Source organism: Canis lupus, chromosome 25 (assembly GCF_011100685.1).
Source record: "Canis lupus familiaris isolate Mischka breed German Shepherd chromosome 25, alternate assembly UU_Cfam_GSD_1.0, whole genome shotgun sequence".
In the NCBI taxonomy this organism is placed as follows: domain Eukaryota; kingdom Metazoa; phylum Chordata; class Mammalia; order Carnivora; family Canidae; genus Canis; species Canis lupus.
In genome coordinates this window covers 31533367-31559701 of record NC_049246.1, presented here as the reverse complement: position 1 = coordinate 31559701, position 26335 = coordinate 31533367, and the positions used below count along the sequence as shown (strand labels likewise).

At 41.4% G+C, this 26335-nt stretch overlaps 1 long non-coding RNA gene across 4 annotated transcripts; it reads right to left on the bottom strand.

Annotated features, from left to right (window-relative positions):
• Positions 1-248: 248 nt before the first annotated feature.
• LOC119877540 lies at positions 249-25513 on the bottom strand. Of its 4 annotated transcripts, XR_005378667.1 has the most exons (7): positions 24974-25513; positions 24662-24837; positions 23346-23392; positions 11526-11584; positions 10538-10702; positions 9806-9928; positions 249-469 (listed from the first exon to the last, which is right to left on the bottom strand). It is a non-coding gene; the product is annotated as an uncharacterized LOC119877540 (long non-coding RNA). The 4 variants fall into 4 exon arrangements; XR_005378668.1 differs by lacking the exon at positions 11526-11584; XR_005378669.1 differs by lacking the exon at positions 23346-23392.
• Positions 25514-26335: the final 822 nt, after the last annotated feature.

The following is a 26335-nucleotide window of genomic DNA, read 5'->3' as shown; positions in this document are numbered from 1 at the left end:
GAAAAAATGCTTGACATCATTGGTCATTAAAAAGTCTGAGCACACTGAGTACTAGCAAAGAATATGGAAGAACTGCAATTCTCATTTACTGCTATTGAGAATATAAGATGATATGATCATTCTGACAATAGTTTGGAAAACAGGCAACTATGAAGTTCCATCCTAGGCCCTCAAACTCTCCTGGGCTCAGCTGAGGCCCCTGTCCATGACTTCATTACAGTTCAACCCCTTGCTCTACCTGGTACCACTTCCTTCATGTCCACAGAGGTACTTCCTCTTTTTTTTTTTTTTTAAGTTTTATTTACTTACGTAATCTCTACATGTCACATGGGACTTAAACTCATGGCCCTAAGATCATGAGTCACATGCTCTTCCAACTGAGCCAGCCAGGCACCCCCCAAGGGTACTTCTTGATAAACCTACTACGTACAAATCTTCTTCTCAGAGTCTGCTTCCCAGAGAACTTGACCTACAAGAAAAGGTGAGAGTATCAATTAGACCCAGATTAAAGTACAGTTGACCCTTGAACAACAAGGGGTTGGGGCACTGACTCCTCCACACAATCAAAAATCTGCACATAACTTTTGACTTCCTGCAAACTTTACTAATAGCTGATATTTTACTGATAACATAGTTGATTAACACTGTATTTTGTATATTATATGTACTATATACCGTATTCTTATAATAAAGTGAGGTAGAGAAAAGAAAATGTTATTAAAATCATAAGGGAGAGAAGCTACATTTATAGCACTGCACTATAAAAATCCTTGTATAGGCAATGTGCTTGATGGTTCCTGGATCTGTCTGTTGCTTCAAAATTGCTTGGACAGAACCAGACCCAGGGACACCCCTTCTTTCAGCCTCTGACCACCCTCTAGTCAGAACCTATAGAGGTATCTTCTCAGCCATGCTCTGCCTCCGAAACCAGCCAACACCACCTTCTGAGCTTAGCTCCTTACTGCTGATCAACCGTGAGCTCCCAGATTCATCAGAATCATTCCGCCAGGCTGGAAGCTGCCATCAACCGCCTGGTCAACATGCATCTTCAGGCCTCCTACACTTTTCTCTCTCTGGGTTTCTATTTTGACCACAGGGATCTGGCTCTGGAGGGTGTGGACCACTTCTTCCAAGAGTTGGCAGAGGAGAAAAATGAGGACACTCAGCATCCTTTGAAGATGCAAAACTAGCCTAGGGCTGCATCCATTTCCAGAACATGCAGAAGCTACTCCAAGATGAGTGGGATAAAGCCCTGGATGCCATGGAAGCCTGGTGGTCCTGGAGAAAACCTGAAGCAGGCCCTTTTGGATCTGCATGCCTTGGGATCCAAAGACCACTCAGACCTTCATCTCTGTAGCTTCCTGGAGAATTGCTTCCTGAGTAAGCAGGTGAAACCCATCAAGAAGGTGGTGACCCCCTGGCTAACTTCTGCAGGCTGGCCCCTAGGCTGGGCTGAATGAGTATCTCTTGGAAAGCCTTGCCCTCCAGGACACCTAGGAGCCTCAGGAGCCTAGCATTCTTTGAGGGGCCCCACTGGGATCCCCCTGGTGCCAGGGCCTAGGCCTGAGGTTCTCCCTGCAGCTACCCCGCAGGTTTTTTAACCACCCTGGAGGCCTCTCCCAAGCCATGGATCCAATGGAAACAATAAAACTTTTCACAGGAGAAGAAAAAAAATCCACAAGTAAGTGGACCTGTGCCATTCAAGCCTGTGTTGTTCTAAGGTCCATTATATACATTATTGCAATTTCTGTTAGAATAACAGTGAAATAATTTTACTAAGTGATAATAACTATGAAAATTTGGAGGGGAAAAAAAGAACAAAATTGGACTTCAAACACCAGAAATTAAATTTTATTCTAGAGTCATAATAATTTTCTTTTAAATATTTTATTTATTTATTCATAGAGACACACAGAGAGAGAGAGGGGCAGAGATACAAGCAGAGGGAGAAGCAGGCTCCATGCAGAAAGCCTGACGTGGGACTCGATCCAGGGTCTCCAGGATCACACCCTGGGCTGCAGGCGGCGCTAAACCGCTGCGCCACCGGGGCTGCCCAAGTCATAATAATTTAAACAATATATTAATAACACTTAATAGAAAAAAGTCAAGGAAACCAAAAACACCATATGCAATATAAGCCATCTCCAGGATGATACTCTCTTTCTGTAATATTCTCTCTAATTCCTTGACTATTTCATTCCTGTCTCTTCCCTGAGGATATTAATTCCCTTTTCCATGGAGGCTGCTCATTCCCTTACAGGGACACCAAAGGTAGTTATCAGCATTCTCTTAAGTCTCTAATAATGCTATCAAGACATTTTTTTTTTCTCCTGTGCCAAATCCCTTTTTTCTTCAAGTCCGGCCATTTTGTTACTCTTCCTTCTACCCTTCTAATTAACAATCCACCAAAGCTAGCATCATTCTTCTATATTCATCGAGCACCTTGATACCTGATTGTCTTCCTCTCCACTTTAGATCTGTTGTCTTCTTAAATGAATTCAATTTCCACATGGGCAGCACATCTAATAACCTAGCCTCTTAGTCTCTTCACCTCAATGACAATAAACTTCAACCCTCTTCCCCCTCTACAATCTACTCCCATGTCCACAATGGCCCTTATCATCATGAGGAGCAGTTCTACCTCTGGAAACTTAAACCCCAGCATTTCAGTCTATCAACCACAGCCTCCTTTTATCTTTCTGCCTTCTCACTACCAACCTTCTAGTCTACTCTCTTAATTTCACAGACACCCCAAGACAGTCGCTTGAACTCTGAAGGCTATTAGAGTCTCCCAATCAAAATTTCATCTTCTCTTTTGAACTGGAACCCAACATTTTCAGCTCCTGGTCCTTTTGTCCTCCTATAACATTCACCCAGAAAATCCCCAACCCTAGTAATCTGACAGTTGACTGTTGCTGAAATGGCGTTTTCATGGTGACTGGCACCATGATTGATGGGGTTCCATTTTCAGGTGTGCTCTCATGGCAGCTTGAAAATGCTTTTTACTCATCTTGTTTCTGTTCTCTCCACCTTTTCTTCATAGCTGTTCCAAGCCATTCTCTTGATGCTCCTTATTTGTCCTTACAACCTACTGACAATTCTTCTTGAGGACATTCTTCCTGTAGTTCCCCAGACCTCACACTCTCCAGGTTTTTCTCCTACCCATTAATTTCTCAGCACTCACATTCCTCATCTGTCCCTTAAATTTCATGTTCCAGGTGTTTGTTCTTTGTCCCCTGCTGTAAACCACAGACAAGGCTTCAACTATCACCTGTTTTCTGGTAATACAATAGCCCATTTTCCTAGCCCAGACCTCCCTCCTGAACTCTAAAATCCTATTTTTGACTTTGTAATGGACTTTACTACTTGGATTTTCTACCATCATCTCAGACTTTGCATGTCAAAAATGAAACGATTATCATCTCTCTAAATCAAGCCTGTTTCTCCCATACTTCTTCTCCAGGATATAGAAGAGGAAATTCTTGTTCCTTTTTTTCATTTGCCTCCTACTTTTCCACCCACTGCACTCAAAGTGGAAAAGTTACAAAACAGATTGGTCCTAATCCAAGACATAGACTGAAGCACATTGGCTGGTGGCATGAGATTACTGTAAACTAATTGTGTGTATCCTCCACTCTCCTACTCTTCCATCTCATTTGTGAATGTGGTTGGACAGGCAAATTGACTTGGACAGCTTTCCCCTTCTATCCCACATCTAGGTAGGATGTTCCAATATTGAGACTCAAAGGAAGAGGAGGCAGACCCTCATCTATATGCTCCAGCCCCAGTACTGGTTCCAATAGGAACAATCTTGTCACTGCTGCTTCCTTGGCAACTGCAGTAGAGAAGCAGGAAAGGGTGATTGCCAGCACCAATTTCTAACACAAGGTAGGGGGCCACAATGATCCCAATTACCCTACCCAGAAGCTTGACTGTTATCTTAAAGTTCCCTCATCCTTCCCACAACCATCCAATCGGTCATTAAGTTCTATAATTTTATTTTATTAAAAACAACTTAATTAAGATATGCTTCACATTAAGTTCTATTATTTTATAATGGTCACTGGAGTCTGTGACTTTTCTCATCCTCAATATCTTATTCAGAAATGTATTATTAGTCTGTGTCTAGACTGTTTATACAGACTTTCTCTGGAATTGCCTGCACTTCATTCTCAACAACTTCCAACTCATCTTGTAAGATGCTGCCAGAGGAGCTTGTCTAAAAGACAGATTCTCCCAAGTTGTTCCTCTGCTGAGTTATTTCCCCCCCTCAACATGAAGCACAAATGTGGGTTGGCCCAGAGTACCCATCATGATCAGGCCTCTCCCCCCTCTACTCCCTGTGTTCCAGCTAAAACAATTTGTATGATGATGTTCTATACCTTCATGACTTTGCACATACTGCTCCCCCCACTTAGAGGATCCTCTCCACATGTACCTTGTTCTTTCCAGACCTACTTCCCCAGGCAATACTAATCACTCCTGTATGAAAACTCTTCATTGTCCTTATACAAACCCAAGGCACTTAGTGCCCTGTATGGAAACTCTCAATGTCAGAATCCCCAATTAGACTGTCAATACCTCCTGTTCATGCAGATGTGAATGAAATATTCATCATTACATCACCAGGCCCATCACATAGCACGTGGCACAAAGCAGACACTGGACAAACAGGAGTGATAGCTACTCTATAGGATGGCTCTAAGGAGCAAGAGCATGAAATGCATAAGATGGTTACTGATTTGTGAGGAACACTCAATAAAATTTTGTTTCCTTCTTATATTTATTTCCTCCTTAACCTTTTCCCTCTCCTCTCCTTATCCCTGCTCTTTCTCCTCTTGGTTCTCATTTCCTTCTCTTCTCATGGCTTTGGAAATAACAACCAGAGGAAATAGATCCAACTTACTTGGACTCAACCATCGTCAGCTTTGAAGTGCTCCAACTCCCAACCCATGACTCAGCCAGTGCTCACCTCATTTTTGCTCCACCTTAATTAACAGTTGACCTTTTAGCTCATCTGCCAAGGAAAGATTACTAGAAACAAATTGAATGTACTCATCGGGGTGTGTACTAGAATATTCATAATGAGGAACTGAGAGTCTGAGTACTTCACTTAGCAAGACCTTAGCAAGGCAAAGAAGCTGTGGAATTCCTATAGCCTAACCCAACTCCATCCTTAGTAATGTCCTGACTACTGTCATGGTCACTGAAATCCAGTGCTACTTAGCATGGTACCAATGGAACAAATAGGGAGTTTCAAATTATTCTGGTGACTCAGAAGAGAAAATTGGCTGGAAACAGAAATCACCAATTTACAGACAAGATGCCTATGTCAGGGTTTCCTTGATGGTCATGAAGAATGTAATACTACACCATAGCCCAATAGATTCTATCTTTATATAGAGACAAGGATGACATTTAAGGCTTAACATGAAAAATAGAAGAGGTAGTAAAGACAGTTACTGTTAGAACTAAACTAGTAGAGCAGGGCACAACAGAAATTAAGGATACAGTAAAGGAGGAAGAGACTTCCTTACTATCCTGCCCAGCTCCCTCCTATTCTCTAAATTAGGAATAAAAATAACAGTAGTAATGTGATTCTATAAGGAATATAATCCAACCTCCATTTTATGTATTAGAAAACTGACACTCAGAGAGAGTAAGTAATATGTCCAAAATCACACAAGCAGACATCACATCAGGTTTCTTTCTTTGTTGTTGTTGTTATTTTAAGATTCATTTATTTATTCATGAGGCACAAAGAGAGAGAGGCAGAGACATAGGCAGTGGGAGAAGCAGGCTCCATGCAGAGAGCCCGATGTTGGACTCAATCCTGGGACTCCAGAATCACGCCTTGGGCAGAAGGCAGGACTAAACCACTGAGCCACCCAGGCATCCCTCACATCAGATTTCCAAACCAGGTCCAACTCCAAAGCCCATGTCATTGCTAGTCTTTCAGGCTGTCTCAAGTAAAACCTACTAAACTTATATGAAATTAATCTGCTATGTTGAATGAAGTTTTTCTAACATTATTGGTCACCTTCTGGCAGAGAAATATTTTAGAACACCCAAAACTATCAGCAGGAGACTTTCATTTCCTGGTCCAGCATGTAAGTCACTTGGAAGTCATCAAGCTGTCTTCACAAGTAAAAAGTGAACAAACTAAAAATCAACAAGTCTTCTTAGATCCATCAGAGAATTGCGGTCAAGGGCAAAGTGCATCTCCCCAAATTGGAGAGATAGGTAGGCAGGTCCAAAGAATCACAACACACCGAGGTAGAAACCTCATCAGAAACCACTGCCCACCCCCACCCCCACCCCGCCCCCAAAAGAAAAAAACAGAACCACTGCTCAGAGAATAGGAAACCTGAACTGTAACTGATAAATTGGAGGAGGCTCAGAGTGGACAAGTCTGAGAGTAAAACTTAAGAGGGACTCTGTCATGAGAGGACCCAAGACTTTTGTGAATTTTGCCTCTGGGAGCTCTATCAGGTTCTCATTGTGAAGATCAGAAAAAATTCTTCTCTTGCTTCCAGCAGGAGAAAAGGAACATTCCATTCTTGACAAGACCTAACTTTAGGAGAAACTATTTAGCCAGAATGTAATCTGCAGGGGTTTTGTCAGAGCCTAACTGACCTTGAAGAAGGGAAATACCCAACTCCAACTGACTCTAACCACCCTATGGCACCTAAGACGAGAAGGAAAAACTGAGAAGCACGTGTGAAGTTCACAGCCCCAGGCCAGGCTCACTAAAAGCCTGCTGTAGAACGCTCCGCACACACCTCACCACCACACTAACAGCCCATCTACTGCGGCATCTTTTACCCGGTACATCATGTCCAGCTTTCAACCTAAATTCACAAGACTCTTTAAAGGCAAAAGGCAGTTAGAAGAGACCATGCAAGCATCAGAACCAGCCTCAGATACGGCAATGATGTTGGAATTATCAGAGCAGCAAAAAACAACTATGATCAATTTATTAATATACTATAACTAATATAGTATAGTATTTATATTCTAATGGAAAAAGTAGACTGCATGCCACCCACGCACTGCGTCACCAAGCTCTCTGTGAGAAAAATGACACACAACTTTTCGCATTTAAGCTTGCGGCTAGATTGATTCCACCAATCACACATACCTACTTGAAAGAAGAAAGTGAAACTAACACTGGTGAGGGGCTGGCATGGGTAGTGGCAGAGGTGAGCTGAAGGGGAGCCACACCATGAGTTTTAATTTACTCATTTATCTGTACAGAGACATGCAGCCTTGATGGGCTCCCACATAAACACTGGTTGAGAGACCTCTGGCTGGCATGCTTCCGAAGGATGGACCTGGCAGTGTGGTTTTGTGGTCAGTAGCCACAGTTTCCTCAGCAGGCCGATCTGCGGTGTGGTCTGTGATGCTATTTCTGGAAGTTCAGCTTCAATCCATTTTCTCCAGAATGCCCTCAAATTCAGTAAGTCCCTTAGTCCTTTAATATATTTGTTTTCTTTTTAACAAATAACAAAACTCACTCTAGTTGTTTTACTAAGAACCAGAGCCAATGCAACTTGTATTTTAAAATGTTACCTAGAAATAGGGAGGAAAATATAGAAAAACAATAGCTAAAAGAGTTAGAAGCAATCAAGATGGGCAGCCCAGGTGGCTCAGCGTTTTAGTGCAGCCTTCAGCCCAGGGCCTGGGCCTGGAGACCCAGGATCGAGTCCCATGTCGGGCTCTCTGCATGGAGTCTGCTTCTCCCTCCGCCTGTGTCTCTGCCTCTCCCTGTGTCTCTCATGAATAAATAAATAAAATCTTTAAAAAAGAAGAAGAAGAAGAAGAAGAAGAAGAAGAAGAAATCAAGATAAGAAGAGATGGAGAAGAGTTGCCATTTTCTTTCTTTTTTTTTTTTTTTTTTTTTTTGAGTTGCCATTTTCTATGAAAAATCTGGTAGTGGGGTGCCGGAGTGGCTCAGCCTGTTAAGCATCTGCCTTCAGCTCAGGTCATGATATCAGGGTCCTGAGATCGAGCTTATGTCGTCGTCATCATCATCATCATAATCATCATCAGACTTCCTGCTCAGCAGGGAACCTGCTTCTCCTTCTCCCTCTGCCTGTCCCCTGCTTGCCCACACTCTCTCACTCTCAAATAAATAAATAAATAAATAAATAAATAAATAAATAAATACAGTCTTTAAAGGACAATCTGTGGTGACAGTGGGAACAGAGGCAGGAAGCATAGAACAGTAGGCATTCTAAGAAATTTGACAATTAAGATTAGAGGCTGGGGGCACCTGGGTGGCTCAGTGGTTGAGCGTCTGCCTTTGACTCAGGTCGTGATCCTGGGGTCCTGGGATCAAGTCCCACATCGGGGTCCCTGCATGGAGCCTGTTTATCCTCCCTCTTCCTGTGTCTCTGCCTCCCTCTCTTTGTGTGTTTCTCATGAATAAATAAATAAAATCTTAAAAAAAAAAAAAAAAAGAATTAGAGGCTGTGACACCAGGAAGTACCTGTGAAGGACAAAGGACATGCTCTGTGGGTGATACAGTACCAGTTCCCTTGGCCACTTACAGGGAAAGGACTCCACTGCATCTCCCGTGAGAGGGGGTGAGAGTTAGCAGTACAATTCGACTGCAGATTACTCTATTTAGAGATGAGGAAACAGGTTTAGAAAAGTGAAGCAACTTATCCAAACCAATCAAATTGTTTAGGAAGAAAACAAACACCCTTCAAATGCTGTTGTTAGCACGATAATTTTGCAAAGGGCTGTCCTTATTCTGACTCAACAAACGTGTTGAGGATTTACTAGGTGCTAAACCCTTAGCTAACTGCTTTGCACATTTTCAAAAGCATTCATATCCTCCAACCACATAATCCCACTCCTGGGCATCATCCAAGGAAATTAATCTAACAGACTAGGAAAGTCATTTTCATGAGGAGGTTCCCCACAGCATTATCTACCTGGGAACAACTAGGAAAAACATAACCAATAAGAGAGAAATTATTGAGTAAATTAAGGCTTATCTTCTTGAGGCATCTTCTATGGTTAATAATTTTATAAAAGCTATGTAGAAAAATAATCAGAATTTCAGTGTTAACCTTAAATATAAAATAATCATATTATTCTATGACAACTGTAGAAAAATATGTATACATATATATGCAAGGTCAAGATAGAAAGTACACTAAAATGAAAATTACGTAAAATAAGTGAGTGAGCTTATATAAGATTCCTTTTTCTCTTCTTTTTCCCTTCCTCTTCCTATCCTGAACAACTCAATCCCAAAGCCATTAGATGGGGCAGGGAAGGTGGTAGGATGAGGTAGGGGTGAGGGTAGAGGAGCACTTGAGCAGAATTCAGAGTCCAAGCAGTCTGAGAAGTGCATACATGGAGAGGGCTAGAGCCTCTCACTGCAGGCGCCAGAGCCCAAGCAGGATAAGGAGGGCATCTGCATAAGAAGGTCCTTTATTTGAGGTGTTAGAGCCTGGGAGAAAAGTGAATGGAGGAGGGTATCCCCATGGTATGGGCTGCCCAGTGTGAGGATCAGACCTTGAGCAAGGTGAGGAGAGTGGGCAGCCTAGTGTGGGAAGTCAGAGCCCTATAATGGTGAATTGAAATTGACAGTATCAGTGAACTCATTATTCTCAAGTTAGGTACATAGATAGACAGATGTGGGTAGATACACAGATATATGCATAGATAAAGAAGTAAACAAAACTGTGTGTGTGTGTGAATATATATATATATATGCACACGTGTTCTATGGTTTTGTCCTGAAAGGTCACAAAAGCAGGGACACCCATATAGGAATGACCATACTTACTTTCCCAATTTTGGATTGTAGATACCACTGTCCACTCAAAGCAACCAGAACTCCTTGGATAAATAGCCAATTCCAAGCCTAAAGCAGGGAAATTGCAAGATGGGCCTGGAATATCTCTTTGTGCTAAAAAAACAAGAGCCCATGTTGATAGAAAAAGTTTGAGAAGGAGTAATATACTTTCAATTTCAAAATAACTCTTCACAAAACACTTGATATTTGTAAAGGGAAAATATTTACAGAAGATAAGCCTGCCAGATACCACATTAATCAAGTGACAAAGTGAACATCACCTGGAAAAAGACAAATGGAAATCATACACTGTCTTTCGCTGTAAGAGAACAAAATCTGAATATTATAGTGAAAAAATATGAGACAAATGAAAATGAAGGACTTTTTACAAAATGACTGGCCTGCAATTTTGAAAAGCACCAGTGTCACAAAACTCAAGGGAAAACTAAGGAACCACTCCAGACTGACCTAGTGAATGCAAGACGTGGTTCTCAACTGAATCCTTTACTGTAAAGGGACAACCCGTGAAACATGAATGAGAGCTAAGTATTAGATGGTAGTAATGTATCAGTATTAATTCTCTGGATTCAATGGTTGTATTGTTGGTTATATGGACAAATATTCTTGTTTGCAGGAAATATCCACATTATATTCGTCTGCTATGCCTGCCATACAACATACAACAGACTAGGTGGTTTAAACAGCAGAAATATATTGTCTCACAGCTCTGGAGGCTGGAAGTTCAAGATCAAGGTGTCAGCAGGTTGGTTCCTTCTGAAGGCTGTGAGGGAAGGATCTGTTCCAAGCCTTGGCTTGTAGGATGGCCGGCTGTCAGTGTCTTCACATCATCTTCCCTTTGTATCATGTCTGTGTCCAAATTTCTTCTTCCTATTAGAATACCAGTCACATTGGATTAGGCCCATCCCAATCCCCTCATTTTAACTTAAATGTCTCTTTAAAGGCTCTGGTTCCTGGGGCATCTGGTTGGCTTAGTGGTTGAGTATCTGCCTTTGGCTCAGGTCGTGATCTGAGTCCTAGGATTCTGGAGACCCGGGATCGAGTCCCACATCAGGGTCCCTGCAGGGAGACTGCTTCTCCCTCTGCCTATGTCTTTGTATCTCTCATGAATGAGTAAATAATAAATAAATAAATAAATAAATAAATAAATAAATAAATAGATAGATAGATACCCTACCTTCTAATTCATCACACTCTAAAGTGCCAATAATTAGGGATTCGTAATAATTTCAAGGGGACATCATTCAGTCCATAACAAATATTAAGAGGAATGGCGGGGCATTATTTCACCAATTTACTCTCAAATGGTTTGGGAGAAACACGGTTTTTTGTACAGTTTCCCCAACTTTTCTGTAAATTTGCTCTAGTTTAAAACAAAGGAAAAATGTACTTGAAGATTGAAGACAAAATGAAGGCTACAGAGTGATTGTGTTCTATAAAGATTCAAATGGAAAAGTGTTAATTTTATCCCTGACATGATAACTTTAGTGATTTTGAAAATGCATTTCAGTGGAATACTTCATGCCTTCAAGAGAGTGGGTATGCGACATATGGCGTAACCAATATGCTTTAATGCCAAATAACACAATCACAATGAACTCATCTGTCTCAGGTCTCTGCTGGATTTCCCTTCCACAGTTAAACTCAGGCATTTTGCAGGATCAATGTGTTTATTTCCGAAGCGACATCTTACATCATTTTATGGCTCCTTCAACAGGCTACCAGCTGTGTGAGCCTCCCACAGAACCACAACTAGCAACAGAAGGAAAAGGAAGAAAAGGGCAATGTAAAGGAGAGTTTGATTTCATTTTACTGGTGTTTGCCAAATTATAACATCATGCCATATGGTGGATGTATGACGATGCTGGATCTGGAAAAAGCGGGTGGAGTTAAAGGAAGAAGATGAGAAAGGATTAAGATGGGAGACTGACACATAAATAAGCAGCAGGGAGGAATAAAGCTTATTGGTGAGCTCACTGGGAGATACCAAGATAAGATCCCAACTCAGGCCTTCGTCTACCACCTCCCTCCTCTACTCCCCCAAATGCACACCTCTGCAGAGAGACCCTTTTTTCAGTGCTCACTTACCCACTGTGATGAAGAGATTGTCTTCAGCAATAGTTTTCTGTGACCAGTATATTCCTTACAGGCGCCTTGCTCAAGGTATAATATTCCCCTATAGAGGCACGTGGGTGGCTTAGTTGGTTAAGTGGCCGACTCTTGGCTTTGGTTCAGGACATGATCTCAGGGTGGTGAGATCAAGCCCCACGTTGGGCTCTGGGCTCAGCAAGGAGTCTGCTTGGGATTCCCTCTCTCTCTCCCTCTACTCCTTCTTGCCTCCCACCCCACCCCCATCTCTCTCTCTCTCTCTCTATCTCTCTCTCTCAAATAAATAAATCTTTAAAATTCCCCTGTAAAAAAAGTAACTCTATCAGTTCCATCATTGTGTTATTAAAGTGTTCCCTTTTAAGATGTAAACATATTCAGGAAGAATCAAGTCATGTTCGTATGAATTAGTGTGTAAAACAAGACAGTACCTGCAAGACGGTACCTGAAATCACTTGGATCTGAGAGAAAGCAAAGGAAAGGGGGACCTCATGTCAGGAGAGCATGAGAAACCAGTTTAGGCATTCATTCTCTGGCATTCTTTCTCTCAGAGCCTATACCTCTACTTCCCCACTCCCACCTCAATGGTCAGAGACTTGATCGGGCACCATGTCACCAGGATCCTCTGCATTTTCCAACTCCTAATTTACTCTTTCTTCTATCTGAATTTCTCATCCTGCCCACAATCTCCAATGCACTTAAGATTTAATCTGTCCTTTAAGACTCAACTAAAATATCGCTCTGCCCTCATGTCTTCTCCCATCCTTCTTCTACTTACTACTGTTCTCTTGTTCACACTGCTCTTCTAGCACTTTTTTTCTGCCATTTATTTGTGTACTTGTAAATCCTGTTATCCAGTGGTGAACTACTTTAATGTATGCCCCATGTCTTGCTCCTCTTCTGTTCCAAGGTCCTACCACACTGCCTGGAACACACAAGTGTTTGGGTTTTTTTTTTTTTTTTAAGATTTTATTTATTTATACATGATAGGCACAGACAGAGAGGCAGAGACACAAGCAGAGAGAGAAGCAGGCTCCATGCAGGGAGCCCGATGTGGGACTCGATCCTGGGACCGCAGGATCACTCCCTGGGCTGAAGGCAGGCACTTAACCACTGAGCCACCCAGGCATCCCACACAAGTGTTTAATATAAACATTTGCCAGATGAAATAGGCTCAGAGTTAATGAGACCTTTGATTTTCCAGAGACTTATTTACACATTATTTTCACATAACCATGAAGGAAGGCATTAAACCAAAAATGCATGAGAACAAGCCTCTTCATGCAATAAAATAAGTTTCAAAAACATTAATTAACAAGCATCCCCCATTGAAAGGGAAGAACGAATCCAAGAGCAATAACTTCATCTTCACATACCTAGTTAGTTAACATGCATATGCTTTTGTACCATAGGTTTGAAAGTCATGAACTTGAAAATCAGTTCCCCTTAGCTTTGTGAGCTCTGGATTGCGTTTCCTTCCCCATTTGCTTAACATCAATGACACCCAGAACAATGCCAGGAAGAGCTCTGGAGGTGCCCACGATGTTATCAGTGCCTGTAGGGGAACCAGCTTGGGAGGCTGAACTGGGGCCTGGCCAGAAAAGAAAGTATGTTTCAAAGGTTTGAATTTATCACTCTCATTTGTTATTTGAACCCAGCTCTGAAAGGTTTGATTCCACGCTAAAGGGATTTTTCACACCACAACTTCAGAATTTATGAATCTAAATGACCACTAAAGTCTATATACTTATTCTATTGACATTATCATTGCTCACAAGGTGTTTGGAATTTCTCCTTGGGATTGCCTCTGATTTGTGTCAGCTAAGACTTTCTTTTGAAACTAAAATGACATTCTCAAGTAGGGTCGCTCAGTTTCTTTTACCAGCTTTCACTCCAAATGACTCGGAACTGATGTCAAAAAATGAAATCTGCTGTAAAATGACACAGAGTTATGACCACTGAGGACAGGTAAGAGGAGGTGCCTCTGACACCGACATCTACAGCAATAGTCACTTCTGCCACGAGCATTGAGCATGCCAAGAGGATGCTGTAGGAGAGAAGATACTCATTCAGATATACTTAATTCTGGCATGTTTATATAAAGGGGAGGCTCCTTGCCTTCCACTGTAAAATAAGAATGAGGATTCCATCTGTAAAAGAACAATGATCTATGGGAAGAAAATAAATGGCAATTTTGCAAAGTGATAGAAGTGATGACTAACCTTATTCTGCTAGCCATTTTGCAACATATAAATATATATATATATGATCATATGTATAAAATATGTACATATGAGCAAATATATATGTATGTATCAAATCATCATGTTGTACACTTTAACCTACATGATGTTACGTGCTAATTATATCTCAGCTGGAAAAAAAGAAATGGAGATTATTTTTAAAATGAAAAACAAGGGGTACCTTGGTTGCTCACTTGGTTAAGTTGTCTGCCTTCAGTTCAGGTCATCATCCGAGGGTCCTGAGATTGAGCCCAGCATCAGGCTCCCTGCTCAGTGTGGACTCTGCTTCTCCCTTTGCCCCTCCTCCCACTCATGCTCACATGTTCTCTCTTGCTCTCTCTCTTTCTCAAATAAATAAATAAAATCTTTTAAAAAATAAAATGAAATGAAAAACAATGATCTATGGAGGTTGAATAAGGAGAATGTGAAAAAGAGCAGAGCATCCTTTGTTCACTCTCATTCATTCACTCAATTCACAGGTATTAAGCACTGACTTGGAGCAAGCGCTACCCTGGGGGCAGAAGGAGGATACAGATGTATGAAACTCAGTTCTTGCTCTCTTAAAGTATTCATACACTGGATGGGGAGGAGAGAGAGACACATAGATCATTGCCATGCTATTTGAGTGCTTTCGAGGAAGCAAGCTACAGAGTTGCTGTAGGAACTTATAGGAAGGGGGGCAGCCCGGGTGGCTCAGCAGTTTAGCGCCGCCTTCAGCCCAGGGCCTGATCCTGGGGACCCAGGATCAAGTCCCACGTCAGGCTCCCCGCATGGAGCTTGCTTTTCCCTCTGCCTCTGTCTCTACCTCTCTCTCTGTCTCTGTATCTCTCATGAATAAATAAATAAAATCTTAAAAAAAAAAAAAAAAAGGAAGGGAGTTGACCCACATAAGGCCTGTTTTGTGGGAGAACACTCCCCAGGATAAGCAGGATGGGAAAACCTACCATGTAAATATAAGCACTAGGTTGCCTTAGGGGAGATCATGCTGCAACACCCTCATCCTAGTTTAAAATATCCCAACTCCCCCAGAAAGGCTATTTATAATTTATCCAAAGCCTAATAGAGCATGAAACATAATTATCCATGCAAATTGCTATTAATTTATAATTAATAAAGCCTAAATCACCATTCTTAGTATGTGACACTGTAAAATACCTCAAGCTTTCACTAGCAAAGAAACAAAGAACAAAGATGAACAATGATCATCTCTCACCGTTGTGTTAGGCCACTTCCTACCCAACCTCCCCCTTTTCCAGTCCAGCTGCTTCAGTTTGTAACGTGGGGTAAAAGAGGAAGCGGGTGTTATGCCGTCTGAAAGTGAAGCATTGTCTCTACCTTCTAATCTACTTCCTAGTGGGGAACTACCAATTAGTCCTGTCTGGTTCCCAGCCCCTGCCACCTCCTCCTCCTAGTAAACTAGCGCTCACTGTCCTGATTCTAGTCTTGAGTCAATCCCATAACTCACCCAGGCCCCCATCCATGAGATTTCAGTTATCTCACTGTTGTCCTTGTTCTGATACTTGAGCTTCAGACTTATTCTCTAATAGAACCACCAACTCACAACACATTTCACAGCTAACAATTCCAGGATACCCCCCAGGCACCTGGGTGGCTCAGTGGTTGAGCATCTACCTTTGGCTCAGGTCGTGATCCCAGGGTCATGGGATTGAGTTCTGCATCAGACTCCCTGCAGGGAGCCTGCTTCCCCTCTGCCTGTGTCTCTGTCTCTCTCTCTGTGTCTCTCATGAATAAATAAATAAAATCTTAAAGAAAGGAACAAATAAAAATTTCAAGGTTCAGAAGAAATTAAGATATTGCCCAAGATCCCATAGTTGGACAGCTATGAAGCCGGGATTTGAACCCAGGTCTGCCCCATCCAAATGCCCCACTTTCTCCTCTATTTCACCTTGGATCCCAGTGACTCACACTATGACTCCCGAATACATTGTCCCACCTCCCTGGTCCTTATTTTCCTCATCTGTAGAAGGGACTATATCAACATTTCTAATATTACTGTCTCTTGGTATATTCATGTCCATATGTTAACAGCATAGGGCAAAAAAAGTGGTGGAGGATTCCATGGTCAAATACATCCGAAAAAACAGATTTAAATAGAGACCAAGATATTTATTGCAGAACTTCTAAAAGCCTTTAAGATAATGATATGCTTGAGGAATGTTTGAGACAGCAATATAGCCTTATATCCCTTATTTTACCATGAAACTCCATTTTCCCTAGAACACTACTGCTTCCTGGAACCAGTTTGGGAAACACTGTCCTGGATGCTACATAAAGTGCTTCCAGCTCCTACAACCTGTGCCCAGTCTCCAAAGCCTCTGATCCTCTCTCTGATACTACACAAGTTTTAAAGACCTCTAGGGAAGATGAATCCATAATATTTCTCCATGGCCTACATTGAAGCTGCCAAGAAAATCCATGAAGCTAATTAATGGAATCGTTAATTCTTTCGTTAGCACAAAGTAGGCTACCTTCTCATTTCCTCAGCGAGGACCACAGCGAAATGGAAGCTGCAGCTGCAAAGCGCTCTCATGGTTTCGCAGCACGGTCTATTCCTGGTCATCTATTTTTCCCAGAGCACTCAGACTTGGATTCATTTTCATAAACTCCAGGCTGCTATTTTGGGATTTGCTTTTGTAAGTCTAAATTGATTTAGTTCACAGTGGACTACACTTCGTTGCATCTGCCTAAAAGGAGAGCTGCCCATTTATCTGGATTTAGCCTCGATGCAGTGCTATCTGGATGAAAGAGGCTTGGCTTGTGAGGTTTACAGGGGCTCTTCAAAGCCCAGGATCCTGCAATTCCCTGATTTCTCATTCCATTCCTCATATATTTTCATCTCCTTAGGAGAGACATTGAGGATGTTTAAATTAAAAAAAAAAAGAAAAAAAAAAGAAGAAGGAAGGAAAAAAGAGAGGAAGGGAAGAAGGCAACAGAAAAGAAAGGGAAAAACTCTTATTTCCCTTCTTTCCCATTGATTGCTTAATGATTCTTATCCCCTATTTATTTAAAAAAGAAAAAAAAAGTTTATCTGAGGTTGTTCAAGCCAGGGTGGCTAGCAGCAAGATGAGAATCCCTGTTTTCCCGGATAGGAAGGTGGATTCAATTCAAACTTGTACTCCATTTTCTACAAACTAATGGACAAACCACAATGGCATCTGTTTCCCCAACTATAAAATGGGATAATAATCTCTCTAACCTTTTCTTCCATTCTTAGATTGCCCCAAAGATAAATTTGATGCTGTAAAATCACTTTGAACACTTCAGTGAAAGGAGCTACAGAAACAAAAGACATAATTATAGAGCTGCTTGGTAAAGCGCTATTGCATTCTGACTACAGTGAACTCAGACCAAAAATTTTATTGGATTTTGCTGCTCTGTTTAACCATCATATAATATATGACACATCCTGTTTCCCACTGAAAGGATCACGGCTCCAGGGTTGATGTCAGATCTGGAGCATCCTGTCGTGACAAGATGGCAAGGAAATTAACAAAGACTATGGGAGTCATTTCCAAAGGACCATGGGATAACCTAAATAAGCTCCTATTGTGCAAAAAATGGAACCATTGGAGCTTCAAAAGAGTAATACCTAAGGTGGTTGAAAATATCAACATGTTTAAATTTATCAGCTTATAAAATACTTTAAAAACCTGATTCATGAGCTATATGTTCATTTTCATAATTATAGTGAGTTCCACAGATGTGTACATTTATCAAAACTCATCAAATTATACACTTTAAGTGAAATTTACCTTCATTATACCTTAATATTCATATTATATATAGATTAAATAATTAAATCTTTTACTATTGGATAATGCTAAAAATGCACTCATTATTTTGAATAATTAGTGAAGAAAATGAAGCATTTTTCTTTTCTAACACAAACTGTATATTTTTTTACTTATATTTTGTTAGTTATACAATGCAATATTGATTTTGGGAGCACAATTCAGTGATTCATCACTTACATACAATACCCAGTGCTCACCACAAGTACCCTCTTTAATATCTATCACCCATCTAGCTCACCCTATACCCATTTCCCTCTATCAATATTCGGTTTGTTCTCTATTGTTAAGAATCACTCATGGTTTGTTTCCCCCTCTCCCTTTTTCTTTTTCCCCCTTTCCATATATTCATCTGTTTTCTTTCTTAAATTCCACATATGAATGAAATCATATGGTATTTGTCTTTCTCTGACTGACTTATTTCACTTAGCATAATACACTCACTCTAGCTCCATCCACATCACTGCAAATGGCGGGATTTCATTTTTGAGGGCTGAATAATATTCCATTGTGTATATATATACCAATTCTGTGTCCATTCATCATTTGATGGACATTTGGGCTCTCTCCATAGTTTAGCTATTTTTCATAATTCTGCTATAAATATTGGGGTGCATGTACTCCTTTGAATCTGTATTTTTGCATCCTTTGGGTAAATACATCCTTTGGGTAGTACAGTTGCTGGCTCATAGGATAGTTCTATTTTTAACTTTTTGAGGACCCTCCAAACTGTTCTCCAAACTGCACAAGTTTGCATTCCCACCAACAGTACGAGAGGGTTCCCCTTTCTCCATATCCTCACCAACACATATTGTTCCTTATGTTGTTAATTTTAGCCATTATAACTGGCATGAGATGGTGTCTCGTTATGGTTTTGATTCGTATTTTCTTGTTGATGAGTGATGCTGAGCATCCTTTCATGTGTCCATTAGCTATCTGTATGTCTTCTTTGGAAAGATATCTGTTCATGTCTTTTGCCATTTCTTAACTGGATTACTTGGTTTTTTGGTGTTGAGTTTGTAAGTTCTTTAAAAGTTTTAGATACTAACCTTTTATCAGATATGTTGTGTGCAAATATCTTCTCCCATTTTGTAGGCTGCCTTATAGTTTCATTGATTCATTCCTTTGCTGTGCAGAAGATTTTATCTTGATGAAATCCCAATAGTTTATTTTTGCCTTTGTTTCCCTTGCCTTTGGAGACATGTCTAGCAAGAATTTGCTGCAGCTGAGGTTATAGAGATTGCTCCCTGTGTTCTCTTCTAGGATTTTGATGAATTCTTGTCTCACATTTAATCTATTTTGAGTCTATTTTTGTGCATGGTGTAAGAAAATGGTCCAGTTTCACTCTTCTGCTTGTGACTGTCCAGTTTTCCCACACCATTTGTTGAAGAGACTATCTTTTTTCCATTGGATATTCTTTCCCACTATGTCAAAGATTAGTTGACTAAATAGTTGTGGGTCCATTTCTGGGTTCTCTATTCTGTTCCATTGATCTATATGTCTGTTTTTGTGCCAGTACCACACTGTCTTGATGATTACAGCTTTGTAATATAGATTGAAATCCAGAATCATGATGCCTCCAATTTTGTTTTTCTTTTTCAGAATTGCTTTGGCTATTCAAGGTCTTTTGTGGTTCCATACAAACTTTAGGATTGCCAAAACTGTGCTTAAAATAACCAGATAGTAGATGAAGTTTCTCTTTATAGGTATATTCCTATTAATAAACAGTGAAGGAACTCCTAATACATTAATGATTGTAGACGTAGATTATCAACAACTACAAACATAAAAAAAGAAACATACAACCAGACATTATTGGCCTCCTGATGGAAGAACACACCACCACCTATAAAGTTGTTTTGCCAAAAAAATTAAACCCAATTCTGGATCAACTTCTAGGTCCAACTCCCAGTTTGCAGGAAATAGGAAGAAAGGACATGTTAACTGGTAATATGAACATGTGATCAGAAAAATCCAGTCAGGGGCACCTGAGTGGCTCAGTCGTTAAGCTCAGGTCATGATCCCAGGGTCCTGGGATCCTGCTGCATATCAGGCTCCCTGTTCTGTGGGAAGCCTGCTCCTCCTTCTCCGTGTACTCCTCCATCCTGCTCATGCTCTCCTACTTATACTCTCTCTCACTATCTCTCTCTCTCAAGTAAATAAATAAAATATTTTTTAAAAAAGAAAAAAGAAAGAAAAATCTAGACAGTGAGAACTCTGCAGGACAAAACCTGATTTCTTGGGATGCCTGGGTGGCTCAGTGGGCATGATCTGCCTTTGGCTCAGGGCATGATCCTGGAGTCCCGGAATTGAGTCCCACATTGGGCTCCCTGCATGGAGCCTGCTTCTCCCTCTGCTTCTGTCTCTACTTATCTCTTTCTGTGTCTCTCATGAATAAATTTTAAAAATCTTAAAAAAAAAGTTTTAAAAAAAACCTGATTTCTTCACCAAATTAATTACAAAAAGAAAAAGAAGAACCTACAGGTTAAAAAAAAAAACTAAAAGATATCAACCAAGGCAATATGTGAGCCATACTTAGATCTTGAAATTTTATAATTTATATAAATTTTAAAACTTATGCAAGAATTGGAAATTAAAAATAGATTGAATACTTACTATTAAAAGTTATTGTCTATTGTCGATGGTGTGATACTGTTATCATGGTCATGTTTTGTTTGGTTTTTTGAGAGAGAGTAAGAGGGGGAGGGGCAGAAGGAGATGGAGACATAGAATCTCAAGCAGACGCCACACTGAGTGGGGAGCCTGATGCAAGGCTCCATCTCATGACCCTGAGATCATCACCTGAGCCAAAGCCAAGAGTTGGACACTCAACTGACTGAGCTACCCAGTCTCCTCCATGGTCATGTTTTTTTTTTAAAGAGTTCTTGTCTTTTGTAGATGCTGAAAAATGTATGGGTGAAAATGATTAATACCTGTGATTTGCATCAAAGTATCACAAGAGGGTAGAAATACATAAAATAAGATTGGCCATGACTTCATAGTTGAGTGGTAGGTACATAGATGTTCATTATACTCTTCTCTCTATTTCTCTGTGCTTAAAATATTCCATAATGAAAAGTATTTTTGAAAAATAATAATCTATACATTCTCTTGGCAAGTTAGTTAACTCTCCATCATACACTTGCCCAGCAGAGAAATAGATTCAGTAGCATCAAATGCTTGGAGCTCTTCCTGTCAATTAATGTTTAGAAAATGCTTTGAGGTTTGAAGATGAAAGGTATTATGTAATTATAAGGTATTATTACTATATTAGAATTAAATAAATTACACAGTAAATTTGGAAATCTAAATATGATCACACCTATTTTGAGATTTGGGTCATGTGGACCATATCCTTCCTAAGAAATATCCATAAAGGGTCAATGGTCAAAGATGGAGTCAAATGGAATTCTTTCCCATACAAGGCACCTGGCCAACCGCCTTAGGCAGAGCAAATCTTAGGCAAAATTACTAAGAAAATTAAGTTCACCTTAATTTTGTTTTAAGTTTCACCTTAATAGGGAGATGTCTCCCCATCTTCCTATTCAAGAACATGGTCTTCTGCCTCTCTTATTCCCTTCTCCATGCTCCTAATTAACCCATGCTAGACTTGCATACCCAAAATTACCCAAAATAATCAATATTTCATTCATTCATTCATTCATTCATTTCACTAAAAAACATTTATTGAGAATCTACTCTGTGCTAGATATACAGATATGAATACAGCTCATCCTGGAGGAGCTCATAAGCTATTGGGGCAGCAAGACATCTAAATAATTCATTATAATGCAACTACATGAGGTGTGGACAAAGTGGAAGCAGAACAGGAGTTACTTACTCTTTGTAAGAGGATCTGGCGAAGTATCACTAGGGTAGTGACATTTAATCTGCTTCATGAAAGATAAATAAGAGCTCAGAGGTGGAGAAAGGCATTCAAGGTGTATTAGTCAGGGTTCCCCAGAGAAACAGAACCAGTAGGATGCATAGAAATACATGGAAGAGGAGATTTATTATAGGAATTGGTTCACGCACTCATGGAAGCCAAGTCACATGATCTGCCATATGCAGGGTAGAGAACTAAGAAAGCCAGTGGTATCATTCAGTCTGAGTCCAAAGTCTGACAACCAAGCCAGAAGAAGAGGGAGGTCCCAAATCAAGCAGAAAGAGTGAATCTGCCCTTCCTCATTTTTTTGTACTATTTGGGCCCTCACTGGATTGGATGAGGCCCAGCCCCATTGGGGAAGGCTATCTGCTTTACCCAGTCTACCAATTCAAGTGCTATTCTCTTCCTGAAACACTCTCCACAGACACACCCAGAAATAATGTTTTACCAGCTGCCTTGGCATCCCTTAGCTCAGTCAAGTTGATACATAAAATTAACTATCACACAAGGCAAAGGGCATAATACAAAGTCATAAGCGAGCCTGGGGACAACTTACTTGTGGATGGAGAGATGCGTTTGGAAAAGTGGATGGAGCCAGGTCTTGAAAAGCCCTGTATACTGTGCTGGGGACCTTGAACTTGATCCTGGCACCCCTAGATGCTTTCTGATTAAAGAATGCCTCATTCAGATCTGCATCAGGACTGCATATTTCCTTGCTTGGCTTTGGACCACGTGAGACTATAAATTATCTGCCCAGGCTTGTTCTATCTTGTAACCCTTAGTCCCCAGGACAGATTTAGATCTTTTGCAAGGGTCTAACTTAAAGGCAGTAATTTCCATTTAAAAAAAAAAAAAGACACAATAGCTATAAACAATGCTTTGGAAAGGAGCTTGAGGAAGAAAAAATAAATAAAAGAGAACTCCATTCCCTAAAATAAACGTAGCCTGACAATGAGTTAATGTAACCTTTTTTCCCACTTCAGAACTGGTATATCCCTCCTCACAAGTGAGCCTTGGGAGAAACTGCAAAGGGACTTATAAGTCAGTGGTCACATCCCTGGCATAAGTATTAGGATTCCTGTACAAAAGAGAGGAGGAAAATACAGGCCCTGAGTCCCCTGAAAGAAAAGTGAATGGAGCCCTCCTTGAAAGAGGAAGAACCTGTGTCCTCATTATGGGAGTTGGGCCAGCAGAGAGGATAATTGGTGCGGCACAGAGCTGTATTTCCCCAAGGAGTCTACTTCCCAGTTCATGGGAACTTGGTCTAAGTTAGTGACAAAGGAAGCTGTATGTCTGAAAGATCAAGACTACCTCTGGGAATTTGAATGGAGCCATGAACTCTCAGCGAGCTCGGGGCTAGACCTCCCACAGACAGCAGGGAGGAAGTCCCAGCTGGAGCGGCCACCCCTGCTTGGACACAGAGAGCTCTCAGTGAATTCAGGGACCAGAGAACAGCAAGGACTTACTTGGAGGGACTGGGCTACACAGCATGCTTCTGGATGAGAAACAGCGTCTAGGAACCAGGTAGCAGACAGAGAGCTGATGAGGTCCCGGCAAAAATAGCTGGCAGTTCCACCCTGGGGGTGGGATTTCCTGCCTCTGAATCACAGCCTCCTGATGGAGGGCCTCTTGGTTGGCCCTGATGCTGGTCCCTGACCTGACCGTAGATCACATTAATGCCAACCCACAACTCACTGGATTGTTAACACTTTTCAGCCCTCCAATAATACTACTTTGTCTTAACTTACCTTTTCTTTTTTTTTTTTTTTTTAAGATTTTATTTATTTGGGAGGTCTGGGTGGCTCAGCAGTTGAGCATCTGCCTTCAGCTCAGGGCGGGATCCCGAGATCCTGGGATGGAGTCCCGCATTGGGCTCCCTGCATGGGACCTACTTCTCCCTCTGCCTCTGTCTCTGCCTCTCTCTCTGTGTGTCTCTCATGAATAAACAAAATCTTTTAAAAACAAAAAAAGATTTTATTTATTTATTTATTTGGCAAAGAGAGCAAGAAAGCATAAGCCAGGAGGAGAGGCAGAGGGAGAGGGAGAAGCAGGCTCCCTGCTGAGCAGGGCACCCCATGTGGGGCTTCGGACCCTGAAATCATGACCTGAGCCAAAGACGGACTTTTAAGCAACTGAGCCACCCAAGCACCCTTAATTCATCCTTCCTCCAACTGACTTTGGATTCATTCACACTGTCCAAACTTAACATTTGAAGCTCCTTTAGAGTTAACACAGTCTTGGGTACAGCCATACATGTAGCAAGTTTTGCTTTTCTAAAATACTCTACTTGGGTCCTTTTGACATAATTCAATTCCTATTTTCTGCCCTTTTTATCCTTCTTCTTATTCATAGACATCTTGAGAATGTATATAACCTTATTACTTTGTTAGCAATTACTAGCCATGGATAATTCATTTTCCTATTATTTCAACAGCAGCGGCAGCCTGTCATCTACACTATAGCTTAGTTTCCAACTACTGGTGTAAACAATGCGGTGTGTGACCAACCTGGACATTTTCACCAGTTGAATCGATCTGAGGTCCAATTGGTCTAAACAGCAATCAGTGATGCACAATTGAGCACAATAATCACTTAGAAGTTCAAGTCCTGGTGCATACATTGCATGTTTTACATCACATCTGTACTGTTTAAAAATTCTATTGCTAATATATTGCAGTATTGTATTGGTGTTTCTTTTATAAATTTTAGGGGTTTTTGGTAAATGCTTAAATAAATAAAGTCAAAAGTTAAAAAAAAACCTGGGTGAGAATTGAATACAAACCTTATGCTTATGAGCAGATGTTTTTGTTGCTTTCCTGTGTGTGGTCTATGTTAGAAATATATTCAGCTCAAGGATTTGGAATTCAGTTTTCAGGTTGCTTTAGTGAACATCAACCTTTGGAAGTATCACTTGAAAGTAGTGCTTCAAAGCCTCTGGGAAAAAAGGGACATAGAAGTCTGCATGCGTAAGGGGGTGGGGAGGAAGGGACAGAGAATTGAAATAATCATTCAAAATAAAAAGCTTTGACTAAGAGCACAATATGTTAGTTATCTCCTCATCAATAACAAATCACACCAACACTTGATGACTTACATGAACAACAAACAGTGTGGTACCGTGTATTGTCTCTCCGTTTCTGTGCGTCAAAAACTCGGAAGCACCTTCGTGGCTGTGCCAGCTTGTGGCTCTGGGGTCTTCCATGAAGTTCCAGTCAAGGTGACAGGCAGGTCTGTGACCATGGAAGGCTAGACGGGAACTGGAGGATCTGACTTCGAGGTTGGCAAGACGCTGGTTGGTGCTGGTCATTGGCAGACGTCAGCTTCTTGCCCCATGGATCTCTCCACAGGACTGCTTGTGTCCTCACAACATGACAACTGGTTTCCCTAGAGGGAAGGATCCAGGAAAGAACCTCATGGAAGTCACAATGTCTTATTCTTCCCTAGCCTCAGAAGTCACACTTCATCATTTCTGCAATAACCCACCAATCACACAGGTTGGCTCTTCAGTGTGGGAGAGGCTTGAACACCAGATGCCAAGGATCACTGGGGGCCTTCTCCAAGTGTGGCTACCACAGTGACCTGACAGATGTCGGCCCCTCAATATCTCAAGTCTTCTATATTGCTGGAGTTTTCTTGCCCTTCAAAATAGAATTAAAACTCTGCTTAAAAATGCATCCCACCCATGACAGAAAACCCAATGACCATCCCAACATCTGCATCTAGTCCCAAAGCCCCAGGGCCCTGTGTTGGACATAGAGAGGCTCAGTCCAAATCCCCTTCAAGGAAGGACCCATGGTCCCTGCTGCTGAGAATGCCATGTGTGACACCTCCACTCTCATCTCCTCCAGGTTGTGCCTCAACTACACCTCACCTGAGGCCACACCTTCCCAGGTAGCCCACATCCAGTGACTGACGGAGGAGAACATAGGAAGGCCCAGGCACTCAGCCCTGTCAGGGACAACCCTGACAGACCACGACAGGTCCAGACTGCCACCAGGTCCCCAGGTCCAGTTTAGTCTCTCCCTCTGTTAATCCTCCTGCCTCCCATAGTCCTGAGCCCACGGGCCTCCTTGACACACATCCTGAACTCCGTATCTGAGCACCTGCTTCCTGGAAAGCCCCAACTGCAAGATCCCTTTCACTCAGAGCTCTTTCAGAGCTTTCTCACTCCTCAAACCAAGCATTTCTGTTCATTTCTTTGGCAGAGCCGATGAACCTACTCTGATTCATACCTGGCCCTGGCCACAGAGGCTCTGGGTTCTATCTTTTCATGACCAGGTCAGTCCATCAAGGTTAAATAGACTGTTCTCTCCCCTAGGAATTCCAAGCTTAAATATTAAGGCAATGATTCTTTTTCTCCTCACTCAAGAAGGCAAGTGAAATAGGAGCATGCCTCCACTTGACTCCCAGGTTCTCCCCACCCTATCTCAACACCAGCCTGGCTAGCCTTGGCTCC